The following is a 24,670-nucleotide window of genomic DNA, read 5'->3' as shown; positions in this document are numbered from 1 at the left end:
TGATAAATGCAGGAAATTCAAACCGGCACTAAGTAACAGACTGAGAAACTAGAGTAAAATTTCTCCTGCAACCTGTTCCATTTGAGGTACAAGAAGGAACGTCTCTCAACATAGTTCTGAGAGATAAGTGTGTGTGAAAGCCATTCATCCCCAAGCTTGTTGGGAACAAAAAATTTCTTTTTAGTTGCTAACTCCATTCCATACATATATATAGGGAGGTCCTAGCTCCAACTCGGTTTTACAGTGAAAACTTCAGGAACTTCAAACCGGCACTAGGAAACACACTGAGAATCCAGAGTAAAAGTTTCTTCTGCAACCCGTTCTTTTTTCGCTAGACGAAAAGACGTCTCTCAAAATGCTCAGTTGTGAGAGATATTTGTGTGTGAACGCCGTTCTTCACCTATCTTGTTGGGAATACAAAGTTTCTTTTCAGTTGGAAACTCCATTCCATATATGAATATGGGGAGGTACTAGCTCCAACTCGGTTTAACAGTGAAAACTGCAGGAACTTCAAACCGGCACTAGGAAACAGTCTGAGAAAACTGATTAAAAGATTCTCCTGCATCCCGTTCCCTTTGCGCTAGATGAACGAACGTCTCTCCACATGCTCATTTCTGAGAGATATGTGTGTGTTAAAGCCGTCCTTCACCTAGCTTGTTGGGAACACAAAGTTTCCTTTCAGTTGTAAACTCCACTCCATACATATATATGGGGAGGTACTAGCTCCAAATCTGTTTTACAGTGTAAACTGCAAGAAATTCATACCGGCACTAGGATACATACTGAGAACCAGAGAATAAATATCACCTGTAACCCGTTCCATTATTGATAGATGAACGAACGTCTCTCCACATCCTCAGATCTGAGAGATAAGTGTGTGTGAAAGCCATCCTTCATCTAGCTTGTTGGAAACACAAAGTTTCTTTTCAGTTGCAAAAGTCACTCCATACATATATATGAGGAGGTACTATTTCCAACTCGGTTTTACAGTGAAAACTGCAGGAAATTCATACCGGCACTAAGTGACAGACTGAGAAACTAGAGTAAAATTTCTCCTGCAACCTGTTCCATTTGAGGTAGAAGAACGAACGTCTCTCAACATAGTTCTGAGTGAAAAGTGTGTGTGAAAGCCGTCCTTCACCTAGCTTGTTGGGAACACAAAGTTTCTTTTCAGTTGCAAACTCCACTCCATACATATATATTGTGGAGGTACTATCTCCAAATTGGTTTTACAGTGAAAACTGCAGGAACTTCAAACCGGCACTAGGAAACAGACCGAGAAACCAGAGTAAAAGTTTTTCCTGCAACCCGTTCCCTTTGTGCTAGATGAACGAACGTCTCTCCACATGCTCAGTTCTGAGAGATAAGTGTGTGTTTAAGCCGTCCTTCACCTAGCTTGTTGGGAACACAAAGTTTCTTTTCAGTTGCAAACTCCACTCCATACATATATATTGGGGAGGTACTATCTCCAAATTGGTTTTACAGTGAAAACTGCAGGAACTTCAAACCGGCACTAGGAAACAGACCGAGAAACCAGAGTAAAAGTTTTTCCTGCAACCCGTTCCCTTTGTGCTAGATGAACGAACGTCTCTCCACATGCTCAGTTCTGAGAGAAAATTGTGTGTGAAAGCCGTCCTTCACCTAGATTGTAGGGAACACAAAGTTTCTTTTCAGTTGCAAAAGTCACTCCATACATATATATGAGGAGGTACTATTTCCAACTCGGTTTTACAGTGAAAAATGCAGGAAATTCAAACCGGGACTAAGTAACAGACTGAGAAACTAGAGTAAAATTTCTCCTGCAACCTGTTCCATTTGAGGTAGAAGAACGAACGTCTCTCAACATAGTTCTGAGAGATAAGTGTGTGTGAAAGCCATTCTTCACCAAGCTTGTTGGGAACAAAAAATTTCTTTTTAGTTGCTAACTCCATTTCATACATATATATGGGGAGGTCCTAGCTCCAACTCGGTTTTACAGTGAAAACTGCAGGAACTTCAAACCGGCACTAGGAAACACACTGAGAATCCAGAGTAAAAGTTTCTTCTGCAACCGTTCCTTTTTCGTTAGACGAAAGGACGTCTCTCAAAATGCTCAGTTGTGAGAGATAAGTGTGTGTGAACGCCGTTCTTCACCTATCTTGTTTTGAATACAAAGTTTCTTTTCAGTTGGAAACTCCATTCCATACATATATATGGGGAGGTACTAGCTCCAACTCGGTTTAACAGTGAAAACTGCAGGAACTTCAAACCGGCACTAGGAAACAGTCTGAGAAAACTGAGTAAATGTTTCTCCTGCAACCCGTTCCTTTTGCGCTAGATGAACGTACGTCTCTCCACATGATCAGTTCTGAGAGATATGTGAGTGTGAAAGCCGTCCATCACGTAGCTTGTTGGGAACACAAAGTTTCTTTTCAGTTGCAAACTCCAATTCATACATATATATGGGGAGGTACTAGCTCCAACTCGGTTTTACGGTGTAAACTGCAGGAACTTCAAACCGGCACTAGGAATCAGACTGAGAAACCAGAGTAAAAGTTTCTCTTGCAACCCGTTCCGTTTGTGCTATATGAACGAAATTCTCTCCACATGCTCACTTCTGAGAGATAAGTGTGTGTGTAAACCATCCTTCACCTAGCTTGTTGGGAACACAAAGATTCTGTTCAGTTGCAAATTCCACTCCATACATATATATGGGGAGGTATTAACTCCAACCTGCGTTTATAGTGAAAACTGCAGAAACTTCAAACAGGCACTAGGAAACAGACTGAGAAACCAGAGTAAATTTTTCTCCTGCAATCCATTCCGTTTTTGCTAGATGAACGAACGTCTCACCACATGCTGAGTTCTGAGAGAAATGTTTGTGGGTAAGCCGTACATCATCTAGCTTGTTGGGAATACAAAGTTTCATTTCAGTTGCAAACTCCACTCCGACAATATCTATGGGGAGATACTAGCTCCAACTCGAGTTCACAGTTAAAACTGCAGGAACTTCAAACCGGCACTAGGAAACAGACTGAGAAACCAGATTAATAGTTTCTCCTGCAACCCGTTCCGTTTGCGCTAGATGAACAAAAGTCTCTCAACATGCTCAATTCAGAGTGATAAGTGTGCGTGAAAGCTGTCCTTCACCTAGCTTGTTGGGTACACAAAGTTTCTTTTCAGTTGCTAATTCCACCCAATACATATCTATGGGGAGTTACTAGCTCCAACTCGCTTTTACACAGAATACTGCAGGAACTTCAAACCGGCACTAGGAAACAGACTGAGAAACCAGAGTAAAAGTTTCCCTGCAACCCGTTACCTTTGTTCTAGATGAACGAACGTCTCTCCACATGCTCAGTTCTGACAGAAAAGTGTGTGTGAAAGCAGTCCCTCACCTAGATTGTAGGGAACACAAAGTTTGTTTTCATTTGCTAACTCCACTCCATACATATCTATAGGGAGGTACGAGCTACAACTCGGTTTTACAGTGAAAATTGCAGGAACTTGAAAACGGATCTAGGAAACAGACTGAGAAACCAGAGTAAAAGTTTATCCTGCAACCCGTTCCATTTTTGCTAGATGAACGAACGTCTCTCCACATGCTCAGTTCTGAGAGATATTTGTGTGTGAAAGCCAACCTTCACCTAGATTGTTGGTAACACAAAGTTTCTTTTCATTTGCCAATTCCACTGCATACATATACATGGGTAGGTCCTAGCTCCAACTCGGTTTTACAGTGAAAAATGCAGGAACTTCAAACCGGCAGTAGGAAACAGACTGAGAAACCAGAGTAAAAGTTTCTCCTGCAACCCGTTCCCTTTGTGCTATATGAACGAACGTCTCTCCACATGTTCAGTTCTGAAAGATAAGTGTGTGTTTAAGCCGTCCTTCACCTAGCTTGTTAGAAACACAAAGTTTCTTTTCAGTAGCAAAAGTCACTCCATACATATATATGAGGAGGTACTATTTCCAACTCGGTTTTACAGTGAAAACTGCAGGAAATTCTTACCGGCACTAAGTAACAGACTGAGAAACTAGAGTAAAATTTCTCCTGCAACCTGTTCCATTTGAGGTAGAAGAACGAAAGTCTCTCAACATAGTTCTGAGTGAAGTGTGTGTGTGAAAGCCGTTCTTCACCTAGCTTGTTGGGAACACAAATTTTCTTTTCAGTTGCTAACTCCTTTCCATACATATATATGGGGAGGTCCTAGCTCCAACTCGGTTTTAAGTGAAAACTGCAGGAACATCAAACCGGCACTAGGGAACAGACTGAGAATGCTGAGAAAAAGTGTCTCCTGCAACCCGTTCCCTTGGTGCTAGATGAACGAACGTCTCTCCACATGCTCAGTTCTGAGAGATAAGTGTGTGTTTAAGCCGTCCTTCACCTAGCTTGTTGGGAACACAAAGTTTCTTTTCAGTTGCAAACTCCACTCCATACATATATATTGGGGAGGTACTATCTCCAAATTGGTTTTACAGTGAAAACTGCAGGAACTTCAAATTGGCACTAGGAAACAGACCGAGAAACCAGAGTAAAAGTTTTTCCTGCAACCCGTTCCCTTTGTGCTAGATGAACGAACGTCTCTCCACATGCTCAGTTCTGAGAGAAAATTGTGTGTGAAAGCCGTCCTTCACCTAGATTGTAGGGAACACAAAGTTTCTTTTCAGTTGCAAAAGTCACTCCATACATATATATGAGGAGGTACTATTTCCAACTCGGTTTTACAGTGAAAAATGCAGGAAATTCAAACCGGGACTAAGTAACAGACTGAGAAACTAGAGTAAAATTTCTCCTGCAACCTGTTCCATTTGAGGTAGAAGAACGAACGTCTCTCAACATAGTTCTGAGAGATAAGTGTGTGTGAAAGCCATTCTTCACCAAGCTTGTTGGGAACAAAAAATTTCTTTTTAGTTGCTAACTCCATTCCATACATATATATGGGGAGGTCCTAGCTCCAACTCGGTTTTACAGTGAAAACTGCAGGAACTTCAAACCGGCACTAGGAAACACACTGAGAATCCAGAGTAAAAGTTTCTTCTGCAACCGTTCCTTTTTCGTTAGACGAAAGGACGTCTCTCAAAATGCTCAGTTGTGAGAGATAAGTGTGTGTGAACGCCGTTCTTCACCTATCTTGTTTTGAATACAAAGTTTCTTTTCAGTTGGAAACTCCATTCCATACATATATATGGGGAGGTACTAGCTCCAACTCGGTTTAACAGTGAAAACTGCAGGAACTTCAAACCGGCACTAGGAAACAGTCTGAGAAAACTGAGTAAATGTTTCTCCTGCAACACGTTCCTTTTGCGCTAGATGAACGTACGTCTCTCCACATGCTCAGTTCTGAGAGAAAAGTGTGTGTGAAAGCAGTCCTTCACCTAGATTGTAGGGAACACAAAGTTTGTTTACAGTTGCTAACTCCACTCCATACATATCTATAGGGAGGTACTAGCTCCAAATCGGTTTTACAGTGAAAATTGCAGGAACTTGAAAACGGATCTAGGAAACAGACTGAGAAACCAGAGTAAAAGTTTATCCTGCAACCCGTTCCATTTTTGCTAGATGAACGAACGTCTCTCCACATGCTCAGTTCTGAGAGATAAGTGTGTGTGAAAGCCAACCTTCACCTAGCTTGTTGGTAACACAATGTTTCTTTTCATTTGCCAATTCCCCTGCATACATATACATGGGTAGGTCCTAGCTCTAACTCGGTTTTACAGTGAAAACTGCAGGAACTTCAAACCGGCACTAGGAAACAGACTGATAAACTAGAGTAAAATTTCTCCTGCAACCCGTTACATTTGTGCTAGATGAAGGAACGTCTCTCCACATGCTCAGTTCTGAGAGATAAGTGTGTGTGAAAGCCGTCCTTCACCTAGCTTGTTGGGAACACAAAGTTTCTTTTCAGTTGCAAAAGTCACTCCATACATATATATATGAGGTGGTACTATTTCCAACTCGGTTTTACAGTGAAAACTGCAGGAAATTCAAACCGGCACTAAGTAACAGACTGAGAAACTAGAGTAAAATTTCTCCTGCAACCTGTTCCATTTGAGGTACAAGAAGGAACGTCTCTCAACATAGTTCTGAGAGATAAGTGTGTGTGAAAGCCATTCATCACCAAGCTTGTTGGGAACAAAAAATTTCTTTTTAGTTGCTAACTCCATTCCATAAATATATATAGGGAGGTCCTAGCTCCAACTCGGTTTTACAGTGAAAACTTCAGGAACTTCAAACCGGCACTAGGAAACACACTGAGAATCCAGAGTAAAAGTTTCTTCTGCAACCCGTTCGTTTTTCGCTAGACGAAAGGACGTCTCTCAAAATGCTTAGTTGTGAGAGATAATTGTGTGTGAACGCCGTTCTTCACCTATCTTGTTGGGAATACAAAGTTTCTTTTCAGTTGGAAACTCCATTCCATATATGTATATGGGGAGGTACTAGCTCCAACTCGGTTTAACAGTGAAAACTGCAGGAACTTCAAACCGGCACCAGGAAACAGTCTGAGAAAACTGCTTAAAAGTTTCTCCTGCATACAATTCCCTTTGCGCTAGATGAACGAACGTCTCTCCACATGCTCATTTCTGAGAGATATGTGTGTGTTAAAGCCGTCCTTCACCTAGCTTGTTGGGAACACAAAGTTTCTTTTCAGTTGTAAACTCCACTCCATACAAATATATGGGGAGGTACTAGCTCCAAATCTGTTTTACAGTGTAAACTGCAAGAAATTCATACCGGCACTAGGATACATACTGAGAACCAGAGAATAAATATCACCTGTAACCCGTTCCATTATTGATATATGAACGAACGTCTCTCCACATGCTCAGATCTGAGAGATAAGTGTGTGTGAAAGCCATCCTTCATCTAGCTTGTTGGAAACACAAAGTTTCTTTTCAGTTGCAAAAGTCACTCCATACATATATATGAGGAGGTACTATTTCCAACTCGGTTTTACAGTGAAAACTGCAGGAAATTCATACCGGCACTAAGTAACAGACTGAGAAACTAGAGTAAAATTTCTCCTGCAACCTGTTCCATTTGAGGTAGAAGAACGAACGTCTCTCAACATAGTTCTGAGAGATAATAGTGTGTGAAAACCGTTCTTCATCTAGCTTGTTGGGAACAAAAGTTTTCTTTTCAGTTGCTAACTCCATTCCATACATATATATGGGGAGGTCCTAGCTCCAACTCGGTTTTACAGTGAAAACTGCAGGAACATCAAACCAGCAGTAGGGAACAGACTGAGAATCCAGAGTAAATGTTTCTCCTACAACCCGTTCCATTTGTGCTAGATGAACGAACGTCTCTCCACATGCTCAGTTCTGAGAGATAAGTGTGTGTTTAAGCCGTCCTTCACCTAGCTTGTTGGGAACACAAAGTTTCTTTTCAGTTGCAAACTCCACTCCATACATATATATTGGGGAGGTACTATCTCCAAATTGGTTTTACAGTGAAAACTGCAGGAACTTCAAACCGGCACTAGGAAACAGACCGAGAAACCAGAGTAAAAGTTTTTCCTGCAACCCGTTCCCTTTGTGCTAGATGAACGAACGTCTCTCCACATGCTCAGTTCTGAGAGAAAATTGTGTGTGAAAGCCGTCCTTCACCTAGATTGTAGGGAACACAAAGTTTCTTTTCAGTTGCAAAAGTCACTCCATACATATATATGAGGAGGTACTATTTCCAACTCGGTTTTACAGTGAAAAATGCAGGAAATTCAAACCGGGACTAAGTAACAGACTGAGAAACTAGAGTAAAATTTCTCCTGCAACCTGTTCCATTTGAGGTAGAAGAACGAACGTCTCTCAACATAGTTCTGAGAGATAAGTGTGTGTGAAAGCCATTCTTCACCAAGCTTGTTGGGAACAAAAAATTTCTTTTTAGTTGCTAACTCCATTCCATACATATATATGGGGAGGTCCTAGCTCCAACTCGGTTTTACAGTGAAAACTGCAGGTACTTCAAACCGGCACTAGGAAACACACTGAGAATCCAGAGTAAAAGTTTCTTCTGCAACCGTTCCTTTTTCGTTAGACGAAAGGACGTCTCTCAAAATGCTCAGTTGTGAGAGATAAGTGTGTGTGAACGCCGTTCTTCACCTATCTTGTTTTGAATACAAAGTTTCTTTTCAGTTGGAAACTCCATTCCATACATATATATGGGGAGGTACTAGCTCCAACTCGGTTTAACAGTGAAATCTGCAGGAACTTCAAACCGGCACTAGGAAACAGTCTGAGAAAACTGAGTAAATGTTTCTCCTGCAACCCGTTCCTTTTGCGCTAGATGAACGTACGTCTCTCCACATGCTCAGTTCTGAGAGATATGTGAGTGTGAAAGCCGTCCATCACGTAGCTTGTTGGGAACACAAAGTTTCTTTTCAGTTGCAAACTCCAATTCATACATATATATGGGGAGGTACTAGCTCCAACTCGGTTTTACGGTGTAAACTGCAGGAACTTCAAACCGGCACTAGGAATCAGACTGAGAAACCAGAGTAAAAGTTTCTCTTTCAACCCGTTCCGTTTGTGCTATATGAACGAAATTCTCTCCACATGCTCACTTCTGAGAGATAAGTGTGTGTGTAAACCATCCTTCACCTAGCTTGTTGGGAACACAAAGATTCTGTTCAGTTGCAAATTCCACTCCATACATATATATGGGGAGGTATTAACTCCAACCTGCGTTTATAGTGAAAACTGCAGAAACTTCAAACAGGCACTAGGAAACAGACTGAGAAACCAGAGTAAATTTTTCTCCTGCAATCCATTCCGTTTTGCTAGATGAACGAACGTCTCACCACATGCTGAGTTCTGAGAGAAATGTTTGTGGGTAAGCCGTACATCATCTAGCTTGTTGGGAATACAAAGTTTCATTTCAGTTGCAAACTCCACTCCGACAATATCTATGGGGAGATACTAGCTCCAACTCGAGTTCACAGTTAAAACTGCAGGAACTTCAAACCGGCACTAGGAAACAGACTGAGAAACCAGATTAATAGTTTCTCCTGCAACCCGTTCCGTTTGTGCTAGATGAACAAAAGTCTCTCAACATGCTCAATTCAGAGTGATAAGTGTGCGTGAAAGCTGTCCTTCACCTAGCTTGTTGGGTACACAAAGTTTCTTTTCAGTTGCTAATTCCACCCAATACATATCTATGGGGAGTTACTAGCTCCAACTCGCTTTTACACAGAATACTGCATTAACTTCAAACAGGCACTAGGAAACAGACTGAGAAACCAGAGTAAAAGTTTCCCTGCAACCCGTTACCTTTGTGCTAGATGAACGAACGTCTCTCCACATGCTCAGTTCTGACAGAAAAGTGTGTGTGAAAGCAGTCCCTCACCTAGATTGTAGGGAACACAAAGTTTGTTTTCAGTTGCTAACTCCACTCCATACATATCTATAGGGAGGTACTAGCTCCAACTCGGTTTTACAGTGAAAATTGCAGGAACTTGAAAACGGATCTAGGAAACAGACTGAGAAACCAGAGTAAAAGTTTATCCTGCAACCCGTTCCATTTTTGCTAGATGAACGAACGTCTCTCCACATGCTCAGTTCTGAGAGATATTTGTGTGTGAAAGCCAACCTTCACCTAGATTGTTGGTAACACAAAGTTTCTTTTCATTTGCCAATTCCACTGCATACATATACATGGGTAGGTCCTAGCTCCAACTCGGTTTTACAGTGAAAAATGCAGGAACTTCAAACCGGCAGTAGGAAACAGACTGAGAAACCAGAGTAAAAGTTTCTCCTGCAACCCGTTCCCTTTGTGCTATATGAACGAACGTCTCTCCACATGCTCAGTTCTGAAAGATAAGTGTGTGTTTAAGCCGTCCTTCACCTAGCTTGTTAGAAACGCAAAGTTTCTTTTCAGTAGCAAAAGTCACTCCATACATATATATGAGGAGGTACTATTTCCAACTCGGTTTTACAGTGAAAACTGCAGGAAATTCTTACCGGCACTAAGTTACAGACTGAGAAACTAGAGTAAAATTTCTACTGCAACCTGCTCCATTTGAGGTAGAAGAACGAAAGTCTCTCAACATAGTTCTGAGTGAAGTGTGTGTGTGAAAGCCGTTCTTCACCTAGCTTGTTGGGAACACAAATTTTCTTTTCAGTTGCTAACTCCTTTCCATACATATATATGGGGAGGTCCTAGCTCCAACTCGGTTTTAAGTGAAAACTGCAGGAACATCAAACCGGCACTAGGGAACAGACAGAAACCAGAGTAAATGTTTCTCCTACAACCCGTTCCATTTGTGCTAGATGAACGAACGTCTCTCCACATGCTCAGTTTTGAGAGATAAGTGTGTGTTTAAGCCGTCCTTCACCTAGCTTGTTGGGAACACTAAGTTTCTTTTCAGTTGCAAACTCCACTCCATACATATATATTGGGGAGGTACTATCCCCAAATTGGTTTTACAGTGAAAACTGCAGGAACTTCAAACCGGCACTAGGAAATAGCCTGAGAAACCAGAGTAAAAGTTTCCCTGCAACCCGTTCCCTTTGTGCTAGATGAACAAAAGTCTCTCCACATGCTCAGTTCTGAGAGAAAAGTGTGTGTGAAAGCAGTCCTTCACCTAGATTGTAGGGAACACAAAGTTTCTTTTCAGTTGCAAAAGTCACTCCATACATATATATGAGGAGGTACTATTTCCAACTCGGTTTTACAGTGAAAAATGCAGGAAATTCAAACCGGGACTAAGTAACAGACTGAGAAACTAGAGTAAAATTTCTCCTGCAACCTGTTCCATTTGAGGTAGAAGAACGAACGTCTCTCAACATAGTTCTGAGAGATAAGTGTGTGTGAAAGCCATTCTTCACCAAGCTTGTTGGGAACAAAAAATTTCTTTTTAGTTGCTAACTCCATTCCATACATATATATGGGGAGGTCCTAGCTCCAACTCGGTTTTACAGTGAAAACTGCAGGTACTTCAAACCGGCACTAGGAAACACACTGAGAATCCAGAGTAAAAGTTTCTTCTGCAACCGTTCCTTTTTCGTTAGACGAAAGGACGTCTCTCAAAATGCTCAGTTGTGAGAGATAAGTGTGTGTGAACGCCGTTCTTCACCTATCTTGTTTTGAATACAAAGTTTCTTTTCAGTTGGAAACTCCATTCCATACATATATATGGGGAGGTACTAGCTCCAACTCGGTTTAACAGTGAAATCTGCAGGAACTTCAAACCGGCACTAGGAAACAGTCTGAGAAAACTGAGTAAATGTTTCTCCTGCAACCCGTTCCTTTTGCGCTAGATGAACGTACGTCTCTCCACATGCTCAGTTCTGAGAGATATGTGAGTGTGAAAGCCGTCCATCACGTAGCTTGTTGGGAACACAAAGTTTCTTTTCAGTTGCAAACTCCAATTCATACATATATATGGGGAGGTACTAGCTCCAACTCGGTTTTACGGTGTAAACTGCAGGAACTTCAAACCGGCACTAGGAATCAGACTGAGAAACCAGAGTAAAAGTTTCTCTTTCAACCCGTTCCGTTTGTGCTATATGAACGAAATTCTCTCCACATGCTCACTTCTGAGAGATAAGTGTGTGTGTAAACCATCCTTCACCTAGCTTGTTGGGAACACAAAGATTCTGTTCAGTTGCAAATTCCACTCCATACATATATATGGGGAGGTATTAACTCCAACCTGCGTTTATAGTGAAAACTGCAGAAACTTCAAACAGGCACTAGGAAACAGACTGAGAAACCAGAGTAAATTTTTCTCCTGCAATCCATTCCGTTTTGCTAGATGAACGAACGTCTCACCACATGCTGAGTTCTGAGAGAAATGTTTGTGGGTAAGCCGTACATCATCTAGCTTGTTGGGAATACAAAGTTTCATTTCAGTTGCAAACTCCACTCCGACAATATCAATGGGGAGATACTAGCTCCAACTCGAGTTCACAGTTAAAACTGCAGGAACTTCAAACCGGCACTAGGAAACAGACTGAGAAACCAGATTAATAGTTTCTCCTGCAACCCGTTCCGTTTGTGCTAGATGAACAAAAGTCTCTCAACATGCTCAATTCAGAGTGATAAGTGTGCGTGAAAGCTGTCCTTCACCTAGCTTGTTGGGTACACAAAGTTTCTTTTCAGTTGCTAATTCCACCCAATACATATCTATGGGGAGTTACTAGCTCCAACTCGCTTTTACACAGAATACTGCATTAACTTCAAACAGGCACTAGGAAACAGACTGAGAAACCAGAGTAAAAGTTTCCCTGCAACCCGTTACCTTTGTGCTAGATGAACGAACGTCTCTCCACATGCTCAGTTCTGACAGAAAAGTGTGTGTGAAAGCAGTCCCTCACCTAGATTGTAGGGAACACAAAGTTTGTTTTCAGTTGCTAACTCCACTCCATACATATCTATAGGGAGGTACTAGCTCCAACTCGGTTTTACAGTGAAAATTGCAGGAACTTGAAAACGGATCTAGGAAACAGACTGAGAAACCAGAGTAAAAGTTTATCCTGCAACCCGTTCCATTTTTGCTAGATGAACGAACGTCTCTCCACATGCTCAGTTCTGAGAGATATTTGTGTGTGAAAGCCAACCTTCACCTAGATTGTTGGTAACACAAAGTTTCTTTTCATTTGCCAATTCCACTGCATACATATACATGGGTAGGTCCTAGCTCCAACTCGGTTTTACAGTGAAAAATGCAGGAACTTCAAACCGGCAGTAGGAAACAGACTGAGAAACCAGAGTAAAAGTTTCTCCTGCAACCCGTTCCCTTTGTGCTATATGAACGAACGTCTCTCCACATGCTCAGTTCTGAAAGATAAGTGTGTGTTTAAGCCGTCCTTCACCTAGCTTGTTAGAAACGCAAAGTTTCTTTTCAGTAGCAAAAGTCACTCCATACATATATATGAGGAGGTACTATTTCCAACTCGGTTTTACAGTGAAAACTGCAGGAAATTCTTACCGGCACTAAGTTACAGACTGAGAAACTAGAGTAAAATTTCTACTGCAACCTGCTCCATTTGAGGTAGAAGAACGAAAGTCTCTCAACATAGTTCTGAGTGAAGTGTGTGTGTGAAAGCCGTTCTTCACCTAGCTTGTTGGGAACACAAATTTTCTTTTCAGTTGCTAACTCCTTTCCATACATATATATGGGGAGGTCCTAGCTCCAACTCGGTTTTAAGTGAAAACTGCAGGAACATCAAACCGGCACTAGGGAACAGACAGAAACCAGAGTAAATGTTTCTCCTACAACCCGTTCCATTTGTGCTAGATGAACGAACGTCTCTCCACATGCTCAGTTTTGAGAGATAAGTGTGTGTTTAAGCCGTCCTTCACCTAGCTTGTTGGGAACACTAAGTTTCTTTTCAGTTGCAAACTCCAATCCATACATATATATTGGGGAGGTACTATCCCCAAATTGGTTTTACAGTGAAAACTGCAGGAACTTCAAACCGGCACTAGGAAATAGCCTGAGAAACCAGAGTAAAAGTTTCCCTGCAACCCGTTCCCTTTGTGCTAGATGAACAAAAGTCTCTCCACATGCTCAGTTCTGAGAGAAAAGTGTGTGTGAAAGCAGTCCTTCACCTAGATTGTAGGGAACACAAAGTTTGTTTACAGTTGCTAACTCCACTCCATACATATACATGGGTAGGTCCTAGCTCCAACTCGGTTTTACAGTGAAAATTGCAGGAACTTGAAAACGGATCTAGGAAACAGACTGAGAAACCAGAGTAAAAGTTTATCCTGCAACCCGTTCCATTTTTGCTAGATGAACGAACGTCTCTCCACATGCTCAGTTCTGAGAGATAGTTGTGTGTGAAAGCCAACCTTCACCTAGCTTGTTGGTAACACAATGTTTCTTTTCATTTGCCAATTCCACTGCATACATATACATGGGTAGGTCCTAGCTCCAACTCGGTTTTACAGTGAAAACTGCAGGAACTTCAAACCGGCACTAGGAAACAGACTGATAAACTAGAGTAAAATTTCTCCTGCAACCCTTTACATTTGTGCTAGATGAAGGAACGTCTCTCCACATGCTCAGTTCTGAGAGATAAGTGTGTGTGAAAGCCGTCCTTCACCTAGCTTGTTGGGAACACAAAGTTTCTTTTCAGTTGCAAAAGTCACTCCATACATATATATGAGGTGGTACTATTTCCAACTCGGTTTTACAGTGAAAACTGCAGGAAATTCAAACCGGCACTAAGTAACAGACTGAGAAACTAGAGTATAATTTCTCCTGCAACCTGTTCCATTTGAGGTACAAGAAGGAACGTCTCTCAACATAGTTCTGAGAGATAAGTGTGTGTGAAAGCCATTCATCACCAAGCTTGTTGGGAACAAAAAATTTCTTTTTAGTTGCTAACTCCATTCCATACATATATATGGGGAGGTCCTAGCTCCAACTCGGTTTTACAGTGAAAACTTCAGGAACTTCAAACCGGCACTAGGAAACACACTGAGAATCCAGAGTAAAAGTTTCTTTTGCAACCCGTTCGTTTTTCGCTAGACGAAAGGACGTCTCTCAAAATGCTCAGTTGTGAGAGATAATTGTGTGTGAACGCCGTTCTTCACCTATCTTGTTGGGAATACAAAGTTTCTTTTCAGTTGGAAACTCCATTCCATATATGTATATGGGGAGGTACTAGCTCCAACTCGGTTTAACAGTTAAAACTGCAGAAACATCAAACGGGCAATAGTAAACATACGGAGAAAACAGAGTAATAGTTTTTCCTGCAACTCGTTCCCTTTGTGCTACATGAGCGAACTTCACTCCACATGTTCAGATCTGAGAGATAATTGTGTGTGAAACCGTCTTCCACCTAGCTTGTTGGGTACACAAATTTTATTTTCAGTTGCAGACTCTATTTCATACATATCTATGGGGCGGTTCTAGCTCAAACTCTGTTTTACAGTGAAAACTGAAGGAACTTCAAACAGGCAGTAGGAAACAGACTGAGAACCCAGAGTAAAGTTTTCTCCTGCAATCCATTCCAATTTTGCTAGATGAACGAACGTCTCACCACATGTTGAGTTCTGAGAGATCTGTTTGTGTGTAAGCCGTACTTCACCAAGTTTGTTGGGAATACAAAGCTTCTTTTCAGTTACCAAGTACATTCCATACATATATATGTGGAGATACTAACTACAACTCGGGTTTACAGTGAAAACTGCAGGAAATTCAAACCGGCACTAGGAAACATACTGAGAAACCAGAGAAAAACGTTCACCTGCAACCTATTCCCTTTGGGCTAGATGAAAGAACGTCTGCCTACATGCTCAGTTCTGAGAGATTAATGTGTGTGAAAGCCGTCCTTCACCTAGCTTGTTGGAAACACAATGTTTCTTTTAATTTGCCAATTCCACTCCATACATATATATGGGGAGGTACTAGCTCCAAATCGGTTTTACACTGAAAACTGCAGGAACTTCAAACCGGCACTAGGAAACAGACTGAGAAACCTGAGTAAAAGTTTCACCTGCAATCCGTTACTTTTGTGCTAGATGAAGGAACGTCTCTCCACATGCTCAGTTCTGAGAGATAAGTGTGTGTGAACGCCGTCCTTCACCTAGCTTGTTGGGAATACAAAGTTTCTTTTGAGTTGCAAACTACATTCCATACATATATATGGGAAATTACTAGCTCCAACTCGGTTTTACAGTGAAAACTGCAGGAACTTCAAACCGGCACTAGGAAACAGACTGAGAAACCAGAGTAAAAGTTTCCCCTGCAACCCGTTCCCTTTTTGTTAGATGAACGGACGTCTCTCCACATGCTCAGTTCTGAGAGATAAGTGTGTGTGAAAGCCGTCCTTCACCTAGCTTGTTAGAAACACAAAGTTTCTTTTCAGTAGCAAAAGTCAATCCATACATATATATGAGGAGGTACTATTTCCAACTCGGTTTTACAGTGAAAACTGCAGGAAATTCATACCGGCACTAAGTAACAGACTGAGAAACTAGAGTAAAATTTCTCCTGCAACCTGTTCCATTTGAGGAAGAAGAACGAACGTCTCTCAACATAGTTCTGAGTGAAAAGTGTGTGTGAAAGCCGTTCTTCACCTAGCTTGTTGGGAACACAAATTTTCTTTTCAGTTGCTAACTCCATTCCATACATATATATGGGGAGGTCCTAGCTCCAACTCGGTTTTACAGTGAAAACTGCAGGAACATCAAACCAGCACTAGGGAACAGACAGAAACCTGAGTAAATGTTTCTCCTACAACCCGTTCAATTTATGCTAGATGAACGAACGTCTCTCCACATGCTCAGTTTTGAGAGATAAGTGTGTGTTTAAGCCGTCCTTCACCTAGCTTGTTGGGAACACTAAGTTTCTTTTCAGTTGCAAACTCCCCTCCATACATATATATTGGGGAGGTACTATCCCCAAATTGGTTTTACAGTGAAAACTGCAGGAACTTCAAACCGGCACTAGGAAACATCCTGAGAAACCAGAGTAAAATTTTCCCTACAACCCGTTACCTTTGTGCTAGATGAACGAACGTCTCTCCACATGCTCAATTCTGAGAGAAAAGTGTGTGTGAAAGCAGTCCTTCACCTAGATTGTAGGGAACACAAAGTTTGTTTTCAGTTGCTAACTCCACTCCATACATATCTATAGGGAGGTACGAGCTCCAACTCGGTTTTACAGTGAAAATTGCAGGAACTTGAAAACGGATCTAGGAAACAGACTGAGAAACCAGAGTAAAAGTTTATCCTGCAAACCATTCCATTTTTGCTAGAAGAACGAACGTCTCTCCACGTGCTCAGTTCTGAGAGTTAGTTGTGTGTGAAAGCCAACCTTCACCTATCTTGTTGGTAACACAATGTTTCTTTTCATTTGCCAATTCCACTGCATACATATACATGGGTAGGTCCTAGCTCCAACTCGGTTTTACAGTGAAAACTGCAGGAACTTCAAACCGGCACTAGGAAACAGACTGATAAACTAGAGTAAAATTTCTCCTGCAACCCGTTACATTTGTGCTAGATGAAGGAACGTCTCTCCACATGCTCAGTTCTGAGAGATAAGTGTGTGTGAAAGCCGTCCTTCACCTAGCTTGTTGTGAACACAAAGTTTCTTCTCAGTTGCTAAAGTCACTCCATACATATATATGAGGTGGTACTATTTCCAACTCGGTTTTACAGTGAAAACTGCAGGAAATTCCAACCGGCACTAAATAACAGACTGAGAAACTAGAGTAAAATTTCTCCTGAAACCTGTTCCATTTGAGGTAGAAGAACGAACGTCTCTCAACATAGTTCTGAGAGATAAGTGTGTGTGAAAGCCAGTCTTCACCTAGCTTGTTGGGAACACAAATTTTCTTTTCAGTTGCTAACTCCAATCCATACTTATATATGGGGAGGTCCTAATTTCAACTAGGTTTTACAGTGAAAACTTCAGGAACTTCAAACCGGCACTAGGAAACAGACTGAGAAACCAGAGTAAAAGTTTCTCCTGCAACCCGTTCCCTTTGTGCTAGATGAACGAACGTCTCTCCACATGCTAAGTTCTGAGAGAAAATTGTGTGTGAAAGCCGTCCTTCACCTAGATTGTAGGGAACACAAAGTTTCTTTTCAGTTGCAAAAGTCACTCCATACATATATATGTGGAGGTACTATTTCCAACTCGGTTTTACAGTGATAAATGCAGGAAATTCAAACCGGCACTAAGTAACAGACTGAGAAACTAGAGTAAAATTTCTCCTGCAACCTGTTCCATTTGAGGTAGAAGAACGAACGTCTCTCAACATAGTTCTGAGAGATAAGTGTGTGTGAAAAACGTTCTTCACCTAGCTTGTTGGCAACACAAATTTTCTTTTCAGTTGCTAACTCCATTCCATACATATATATTGGGAGGTCCTAGCTCCAACTCGGTTTTACAGTGAAAACTTCAGGAACTTCAAACAGGCACTAGGAAACACACTGAGAATCCAGAGTAAAAGTTTCTTCTGCAACCCGTTCGTTTTTCGCTAGACGAAAAGACGTCTCTCAAAATGCTCATTTGTGAGAGATAATTGTGTGTGAACGCCGTTCTTCACCTATCTTGTTGGGAATACAAAGTTTCTTTTCAGTTGGAAACTCCATTCCATATATGAATATGGCTAGGTACTAGCTCCAACTCGGTTTAACAGTGAAAACTGCAGGAACTTCAAACCGGCACTAGGAAACAGTCTGAGAAAACTGATTAAAAGTTTCTCCTGCATCCCGTTCCCTTTGCGCTAGATGAACGAACGTCTCTCCACATGCTCATTTCTGAGAGATATTTGTGTGTTAAAGCCGTCCTTCACCTAGCTTGTTGGGAACACAAAGTTTCTTTTCAGTTGTAAACTCCACTCCATACATATATATGGGGAGGTACTAGCTCCAAATCTGTTTTACAGTGTAAACTGCAAGAAATTCATACCGGCACTAGGATACATACTGAGAACCAGAGAATAAATATCACCTGTAACCCGTTCCATTATTGATAGATGAACGAACGTCTCTCCACATGCTCAGATCTGAGAGATAAGTGTGTGTGAATGCCATCCTTCATCTAGCTTGTTGGAAACACAAAGTTTCTTTACAGTTGCAAAAGTCACTCCATACAAATATATGAGGAGGTACTATTTCCAACTCGGTTTTACAGTGAAAACTGCAGGAAATTCATACCGGCACTAAGTAACAGACTGAGAAACTAGAGTAAAATTTCTCCTGCAACCTGTTCCATTTGAGGTAGAAGAACTAACGTCTCTCAACATAGTTCTGAGTGAAATGTGTGTGTGAAAGCCGTTCTTCACCTAGCTTGTTGGGAACACAAATTTTCTTTTCAGTTGCTAACTCCAATCCATACATATATATGGGGAGGTCCTAGCTCCAACTCGGTTTTACAGTGAAAACTGCAGGAACATCAAACCGGCACTAGGGAACAGACTGAAACCTGAGTAAATGTTTCTCCTACAACCCGTTCAATTTGTGCTAGATGAACGAACGTCTCTCCACATGCTCAGTTTTGAGAGATAAGTGTGTGTTTAAGCCGTCCTTCACCTAGCTTGTTGGGAACACTAAGTTTCTTTTCAGTTGCAAACTCCCCTCCATACATATATATTGGGGAGGTACTATCCCCAAATTGGTTTTACAGTGAAAACTGCAGGAACTTCAAACCGGCACTAGGAAACATCCTGAGAAACCAGAGTAAAATTTTCCCTACAATCCGTTCCCTTTGTGCTAGATGAACGAACGTCTCTCCACATGCTCAATTCTGAGAGAAAAGTGTGTGTGAAAGCAGTCCTTCACCTAGATTGTAGGGAACACAAAGTTTGTTTTCAGTTGCTAACTCCACTCCATACATATCTATAGGAAGGTACGAGCTCCAACTCGGTTTTACAGTGAAAATTGCAGGAACTTGAAAACGGATCTAGGAAACAGACTGAGAAACCAGAGTAAAAGTTTATCCTGCAACCCGTTCCATTTTTGCTAGATGAACGAACGTCTCTCCACATGCTCAGTTCTGAGAGTTAGTTGTGTGTGAAAGCCAACCTTCACCTAGCTTGTTGGTAACACAAAGTTTCTTTTCAGTTGCAAAAGTCACTCCATACATATATATGAGGTGGTACTATTTCCAACTCGGTTTTACAGTGAAAACTGCAGGAAATTCAAACCGGCACTAAGTAACAGACTGAGAAACTAGAGTAAAATTTCTCCTGCAACCTGTTCCATTTGAGGTACAAGAAGGAACGTCTCTCAACATAGTTCTGAGAGATAAGTGTGTGTGAAAGCCATTCATCACCAAGCTTGTTGGGAACAAAAAATTTCTTTTTAGTTGCTAACTCCATTCCATACATATATATGGGGAGGTCCTAGCTCCAACTCGGTTTTACAGTGAAAACTTCAGGAACTTCAAACCGGCACTAGGAAACACACTGAGAATCCAGAGTAAAAGTTTCTTTTGCAACCCGTTCGTTTTTCGCTAGACGAAAGGACGTCTCTCAAAATGCTCAGTTGTGAGAGATAATTGTGTGTGAACGCCGTTCTTCACCTATCTTGTTGGGAATACAAAGTTTCTTTTCAGTTGGAAACTCCATTCCATATATGTATATGGGGAGGTACTAGCTCCAACTCGGTTTAACAGTTAAAACTGCAGAAACATCAAACGGGCAATAGTAAACATACGGAGAAAACAGAGTAATAGTTTTTCCTGCAACTCGTTCCCTTTGTGCTACATGAGCGAACTTCACTCCACATGTTCAGATCTGAGAGATAATTGTGTGTGAAACCGTCTTCCACCTAGCTTGTTGGGTACACAAATTTTATTTTCAGTTGCAGACTCTATTTCATACATATTTATGGGGCGGTTCTAGCTCAAACTCTGTTTTACAGTGAAAACTGAAGGAACTTCAAACAGGCAGTAGGAAACAGACTGAGAACCCAGAGTAAAGTTTTCTCCTGCAATCCATTCCAATTTTGCTAGATGAACGAATGTCTCACCACATGTTGAGTTCTGAGAGATCTGTTTGTGTGTAAGCCGTACTTCACCAAGTTTGTTGGGAATACAAAGCTTCTTTTCAGTTACCAAGTACATTCCATACATATATATGTGGAGATACTAACTACAACTCGGGTTTACAGTGAAAACTGCAGGAAATTCAAACCGGCACTAGGAAACATACTGAGAAACCAGAGAAAAACGTTCACCTGCAACCTATTCCCTTTGGGCTAGATGAAAGAACGTCTGTCTACATGCTCAGTTCTGAGAGATTAATGTGTGTGAAAGCCGTCCTTCACCTAGCTTGTTGGAAACACAATGTTTCTTTTAATTTGCCAATTCCACTCCATACATATATATGGGGAGGTACTAGCTCCAAATCGGTTTTACACTGAAAACTGCAGGAACTTCAAACCGGCACTAGGAAACAGACTGAGAAACCTGAGTAAAAGTTTCACCTGCAATCCGTTACTTTTGTGCTAGATGAAGGAACGTCTCTCCACATGCTCAGTTCTGAGAGATAAGTGTGTGTGAACGCCGTCCTTCACCTAGCTTGTTGGGAATACAAAGTTTCTTTTGAGTTGCAAACTACATTCCATACATATATATGGGAAATTACTAGCTCCAACTCGGTTTTACAGTGAAAACTGCAGGAACTTCAAACCGGCACTAGGAAACAGACTGAGAAACCAGAGTAAAAGTTTCCCCTGCAACCCGTTCCCTTTTTGTTAGATGAACGGACGTCTCTCCACATGCTCAGTTCTGAGAGATAAGTGTGTGTGAAAGCCGTCCTTCACCTAGCTTGTTAGAAACACAAAGTTTCTTTTCAGTAGCAAAAGTCAATCCATACATATATATGAGGAGGTACTATTTCCAACTCGGTTTTACAGTGAAAACTGCAGGAAATTCATACCGGCACTAAGTAACAGACTGAGAAACTAGAGTAAAATTTCTCCTGCAACCTGTTCCATTTGAGGAAGAAGAACGAACGTCTCTCAACATAGTTCTGAGTGAAAAGTGTGTGTGAAAGCCGTTCTTCACCTAGCTTGTTGGGAACACAAATTTTCTTTTCAGTTGCTAACTCCATTCCATACATATATATGGGGAGGTCCTAGCTCCAACTCGGTTTTACAGTGAAAACTGCAGGAACATCAAACCAGCACTAGGGAACAGACAGAAACCTGAGTAAATGTTTCTCCTACAACCCGTTCAATTTATGCTAGATGAACGAACGTCTCTCCACATGCTCAGTTTTGAGAGATAAGTGTGTGTTTAAGCCGTCCTTCACCTAGCTTGTTGGGAACACTAAGTTTCTTTTCAGTTGCAAACTCCCCTCCATACATATATATTGGGGAGGTACTATCCCCAAATTGGTTTTACAGTGAAAACTGCAGGAACTTCAAACCGGCACGAGGAAACATCCTGAGAAACCAGAGTAAAATTTTCCCTACAACCCGTTACCTTTGTGCTAGATGAACGAACGTCTCTCCACATGCTCAATTCTGAGAGAAAAGTGTGTGTGAAAGCAGTCCTTCACCTAGATTGTAGGGAACACAAAGTTTGTTTTCAGTTGCTAACTCCACTCCATACATATCTATAGGGAGGTACGAGCTCCAACTCGGTTTTACAGTGAAAATTGCAGGAACTTGAAAACGGATCTAGGAAACAGACTGAGAAACCAGAGTAAAAGTTTATCCTGCAAACCATTCCATTTTTGCTAGAAGAACGAACGTCTCTCCACGTGCTCAGTTCTGAGAGTTAGTTGTGTGTGAAAGACAACCTTCACCTATCTTGTTGGTAACACAATGTTTCTTTTCATTTGCCAATTCCACTGCATACATATACATGGGTAGGTCCTAGCTCCAACTCGGTTTTACAGTGAAAACTGCAGGAACTTCAAACCGGCACTAGGAAACAGACTGATAAACTAGAGTAAAATTTCTCCTGCAACCCGTTACATTTGTGCTAGATGAAGGAACGTCTCTCCACATGCTCAGTTCTGAGAGATAAGTGTGTGTGAAAGCCGTCCTTCACCTAGCTTGTTGTGAACACAAAGTTTCTTTTCAGTTGCTAAAGTCACTCCATACATATATATGAGGTGGTACTATTTCCAACTCGGTTTTACAGTGAAAACTGCAGGAAATTCCAACCGGCACTAAATAACAGACTGAGAAACTAGAGTAAAATTTCTCCTGAAACCTGTTCCATTTGAGGTAGAAGAACGAACGTCTCTCAACATAGTTCTGAGAGATAAGTGTGTGTGAAAGCCAGTCTTCACCTAGCTTGTTGGGAACACAAATTTTCTTTTCAGTTGCTAACTCCAATCCATACTTATATATGGGGAGGTCCTAATTTCAACTAGGTTTTACAGTGAAAACTTCAGGAACTTCAAACCGGCACTAGGAAACAGACTGAGAAACCAGAGTAAAAGTTTCTCCTGCAACCCGTTCCCTTTGTGCTAGATGAACGAACGTCTCTCCACATGCTAAGTTCTGAGAGAAAATTGTGTGTGAAAGCCGTCCTTCACCTAGATTGTAGGGAACACAAAGTTTCTTTTCAGTTGCAAAAGTCACTCCATACATATATATGTGGAGGTACTATTTCCAACTCGGTTTTACAGTGATAAATGCAGGAAATTCAAACCGGCACTAAGTAACAGACTGAGAAACTAGAGTAAAATTTCTCCTGCAACCTGTTCCATTTGAGGTAGAAGAACGAACGTCTCTCAATATAGTTCTGAGAGATAAGTGTGTGTGAAAAACGTTCTTCACCTAGCTTGTTGGCAACACAAATTTTCTTTTCAGTTGCTAACTCCATTCCATACATATATATTGGGAGGTCCTAGCTCCAACTCGGTTTTACAGTGAAAACTTCAGGAACTTCAAACAGGCACTAGGAAACACACTGAGAATCCAGAGTAAAAGTTTCTTCTGCAACCCGTTCGTTTTTCGCTAGACGAAAAGACGTCTCTCAAAATGCTCATTTGTGAGAGATAATTGTGTGTGAACGCCGTTCTTCACCTATCTTGTTGGGAATACAAAGTTTCTTTTCAGTTGGAAACTCCATTCCATATATGAATATGGCTAGGTACTAGCTCCAACTCGGTTTAACAGTGAAAACTGCAGGAACTTCAAACCGGCACTAGGAAACAGTCTGAGAAAACTGATTAAAAGTTTCTCCTGCATCCCGTTCCCTTTGCGCTAGATGAACGAACGTCTCTCCACATGCTCATTTCTGAGAGATATTTGTGTGTTAAAGCCGTCCTTCACCTAGCTTGTTGGGAACACAAAGTTTCTTTTCAGTTGTAAACTCCACTCCATACATATATATGGGGAGGTACTAGCTCCAAATCTGTTTTACAGTGTAAACTGCAAGAAATTCATACCGGCACTAGGATACATACTGAGAACCAGAGAATAAATATCACCTGTAACCCGTTCCATTATTGATAGATGAACGAACGTCTCTCCACATGCTCAGATCTGAGAGATAAGTGTGTGTGAATGCCATCCTTCATCTAGCTTGTTGGAAACACAAAGTTTCTTTACAGTTGCAAAAGTCACTCCATACAAATATATGAGGAGGTACTATTTCCAACTCGGTTTTACAGTGAAAACTGCAGGAAATTCATACCGGCACTAAGTAACAGACTGAGAAACTAGAGTAAAATTTCTCCTGCAACCTGTTCCATTTGAGGTAGAAGAACGAACGTCTCTCAACATAGTTCTGAGTGAAATGTGTGTGTGAAAGCCGTTCTTCACCTAGCTTGTTGGGAACACAAATTTTCTTTTCAGTTGCTAACTCCAATCCATACATATATATGGGGAGGTCCTAGCTCCAACTCGGTTTTACAGTGAAAACTGCAGGAACATCAAACCGGCACTAGGGAACAGACTGAAACCTGAGTAAATGTTTCTCCTACAACCCGTTCAATTTGTGCTAGATGAACGAACGTCTCTCCACATGCTCAGTTTTGAGAGATAAGTGTGTGTTTAAGCCGTCCTTCACCTAGCTTGTTGGGAACACTAAGTTTCTTTTCAGTTGCAAACTCCCCTCCATACATATATATTGGGGAGGTACTATCCCCAAATTGGTTTTACAGTGAAAACTGCAGGAACTTCAAACCGGCACTAGGAAACATCCTGAGAAACCAGAGTAAAATTTTCCCTACAATCCGTTCCCTTTGTGCTAGATGAACGAACGTCTCTCCACATGCTCAATTCTGAGAGAAAAGTGTGTGTGAAAGCAGTCCT

Source organism: Camelus dromedarius, chromosome 15 (genome assembly GCF_036321535.1).
Source record: "Camelus dromedarius isolate mCamDro1 chromosome 15, mCamDro1.pat, whole genome shotgun sequence".
In the NCBI taxonomy this organism is placed as follows: domain Eukaryota; kingdom Metazoa; phylum Chordata; class Mammalia; order Artiodactyla; family Camelidae; genus Camelus; species Camelus dromedarius.
The sequence above is the reverse complement of the archived record's forward strand: the minus strand, read 5'-3'. Positions refer to the sequence as shown.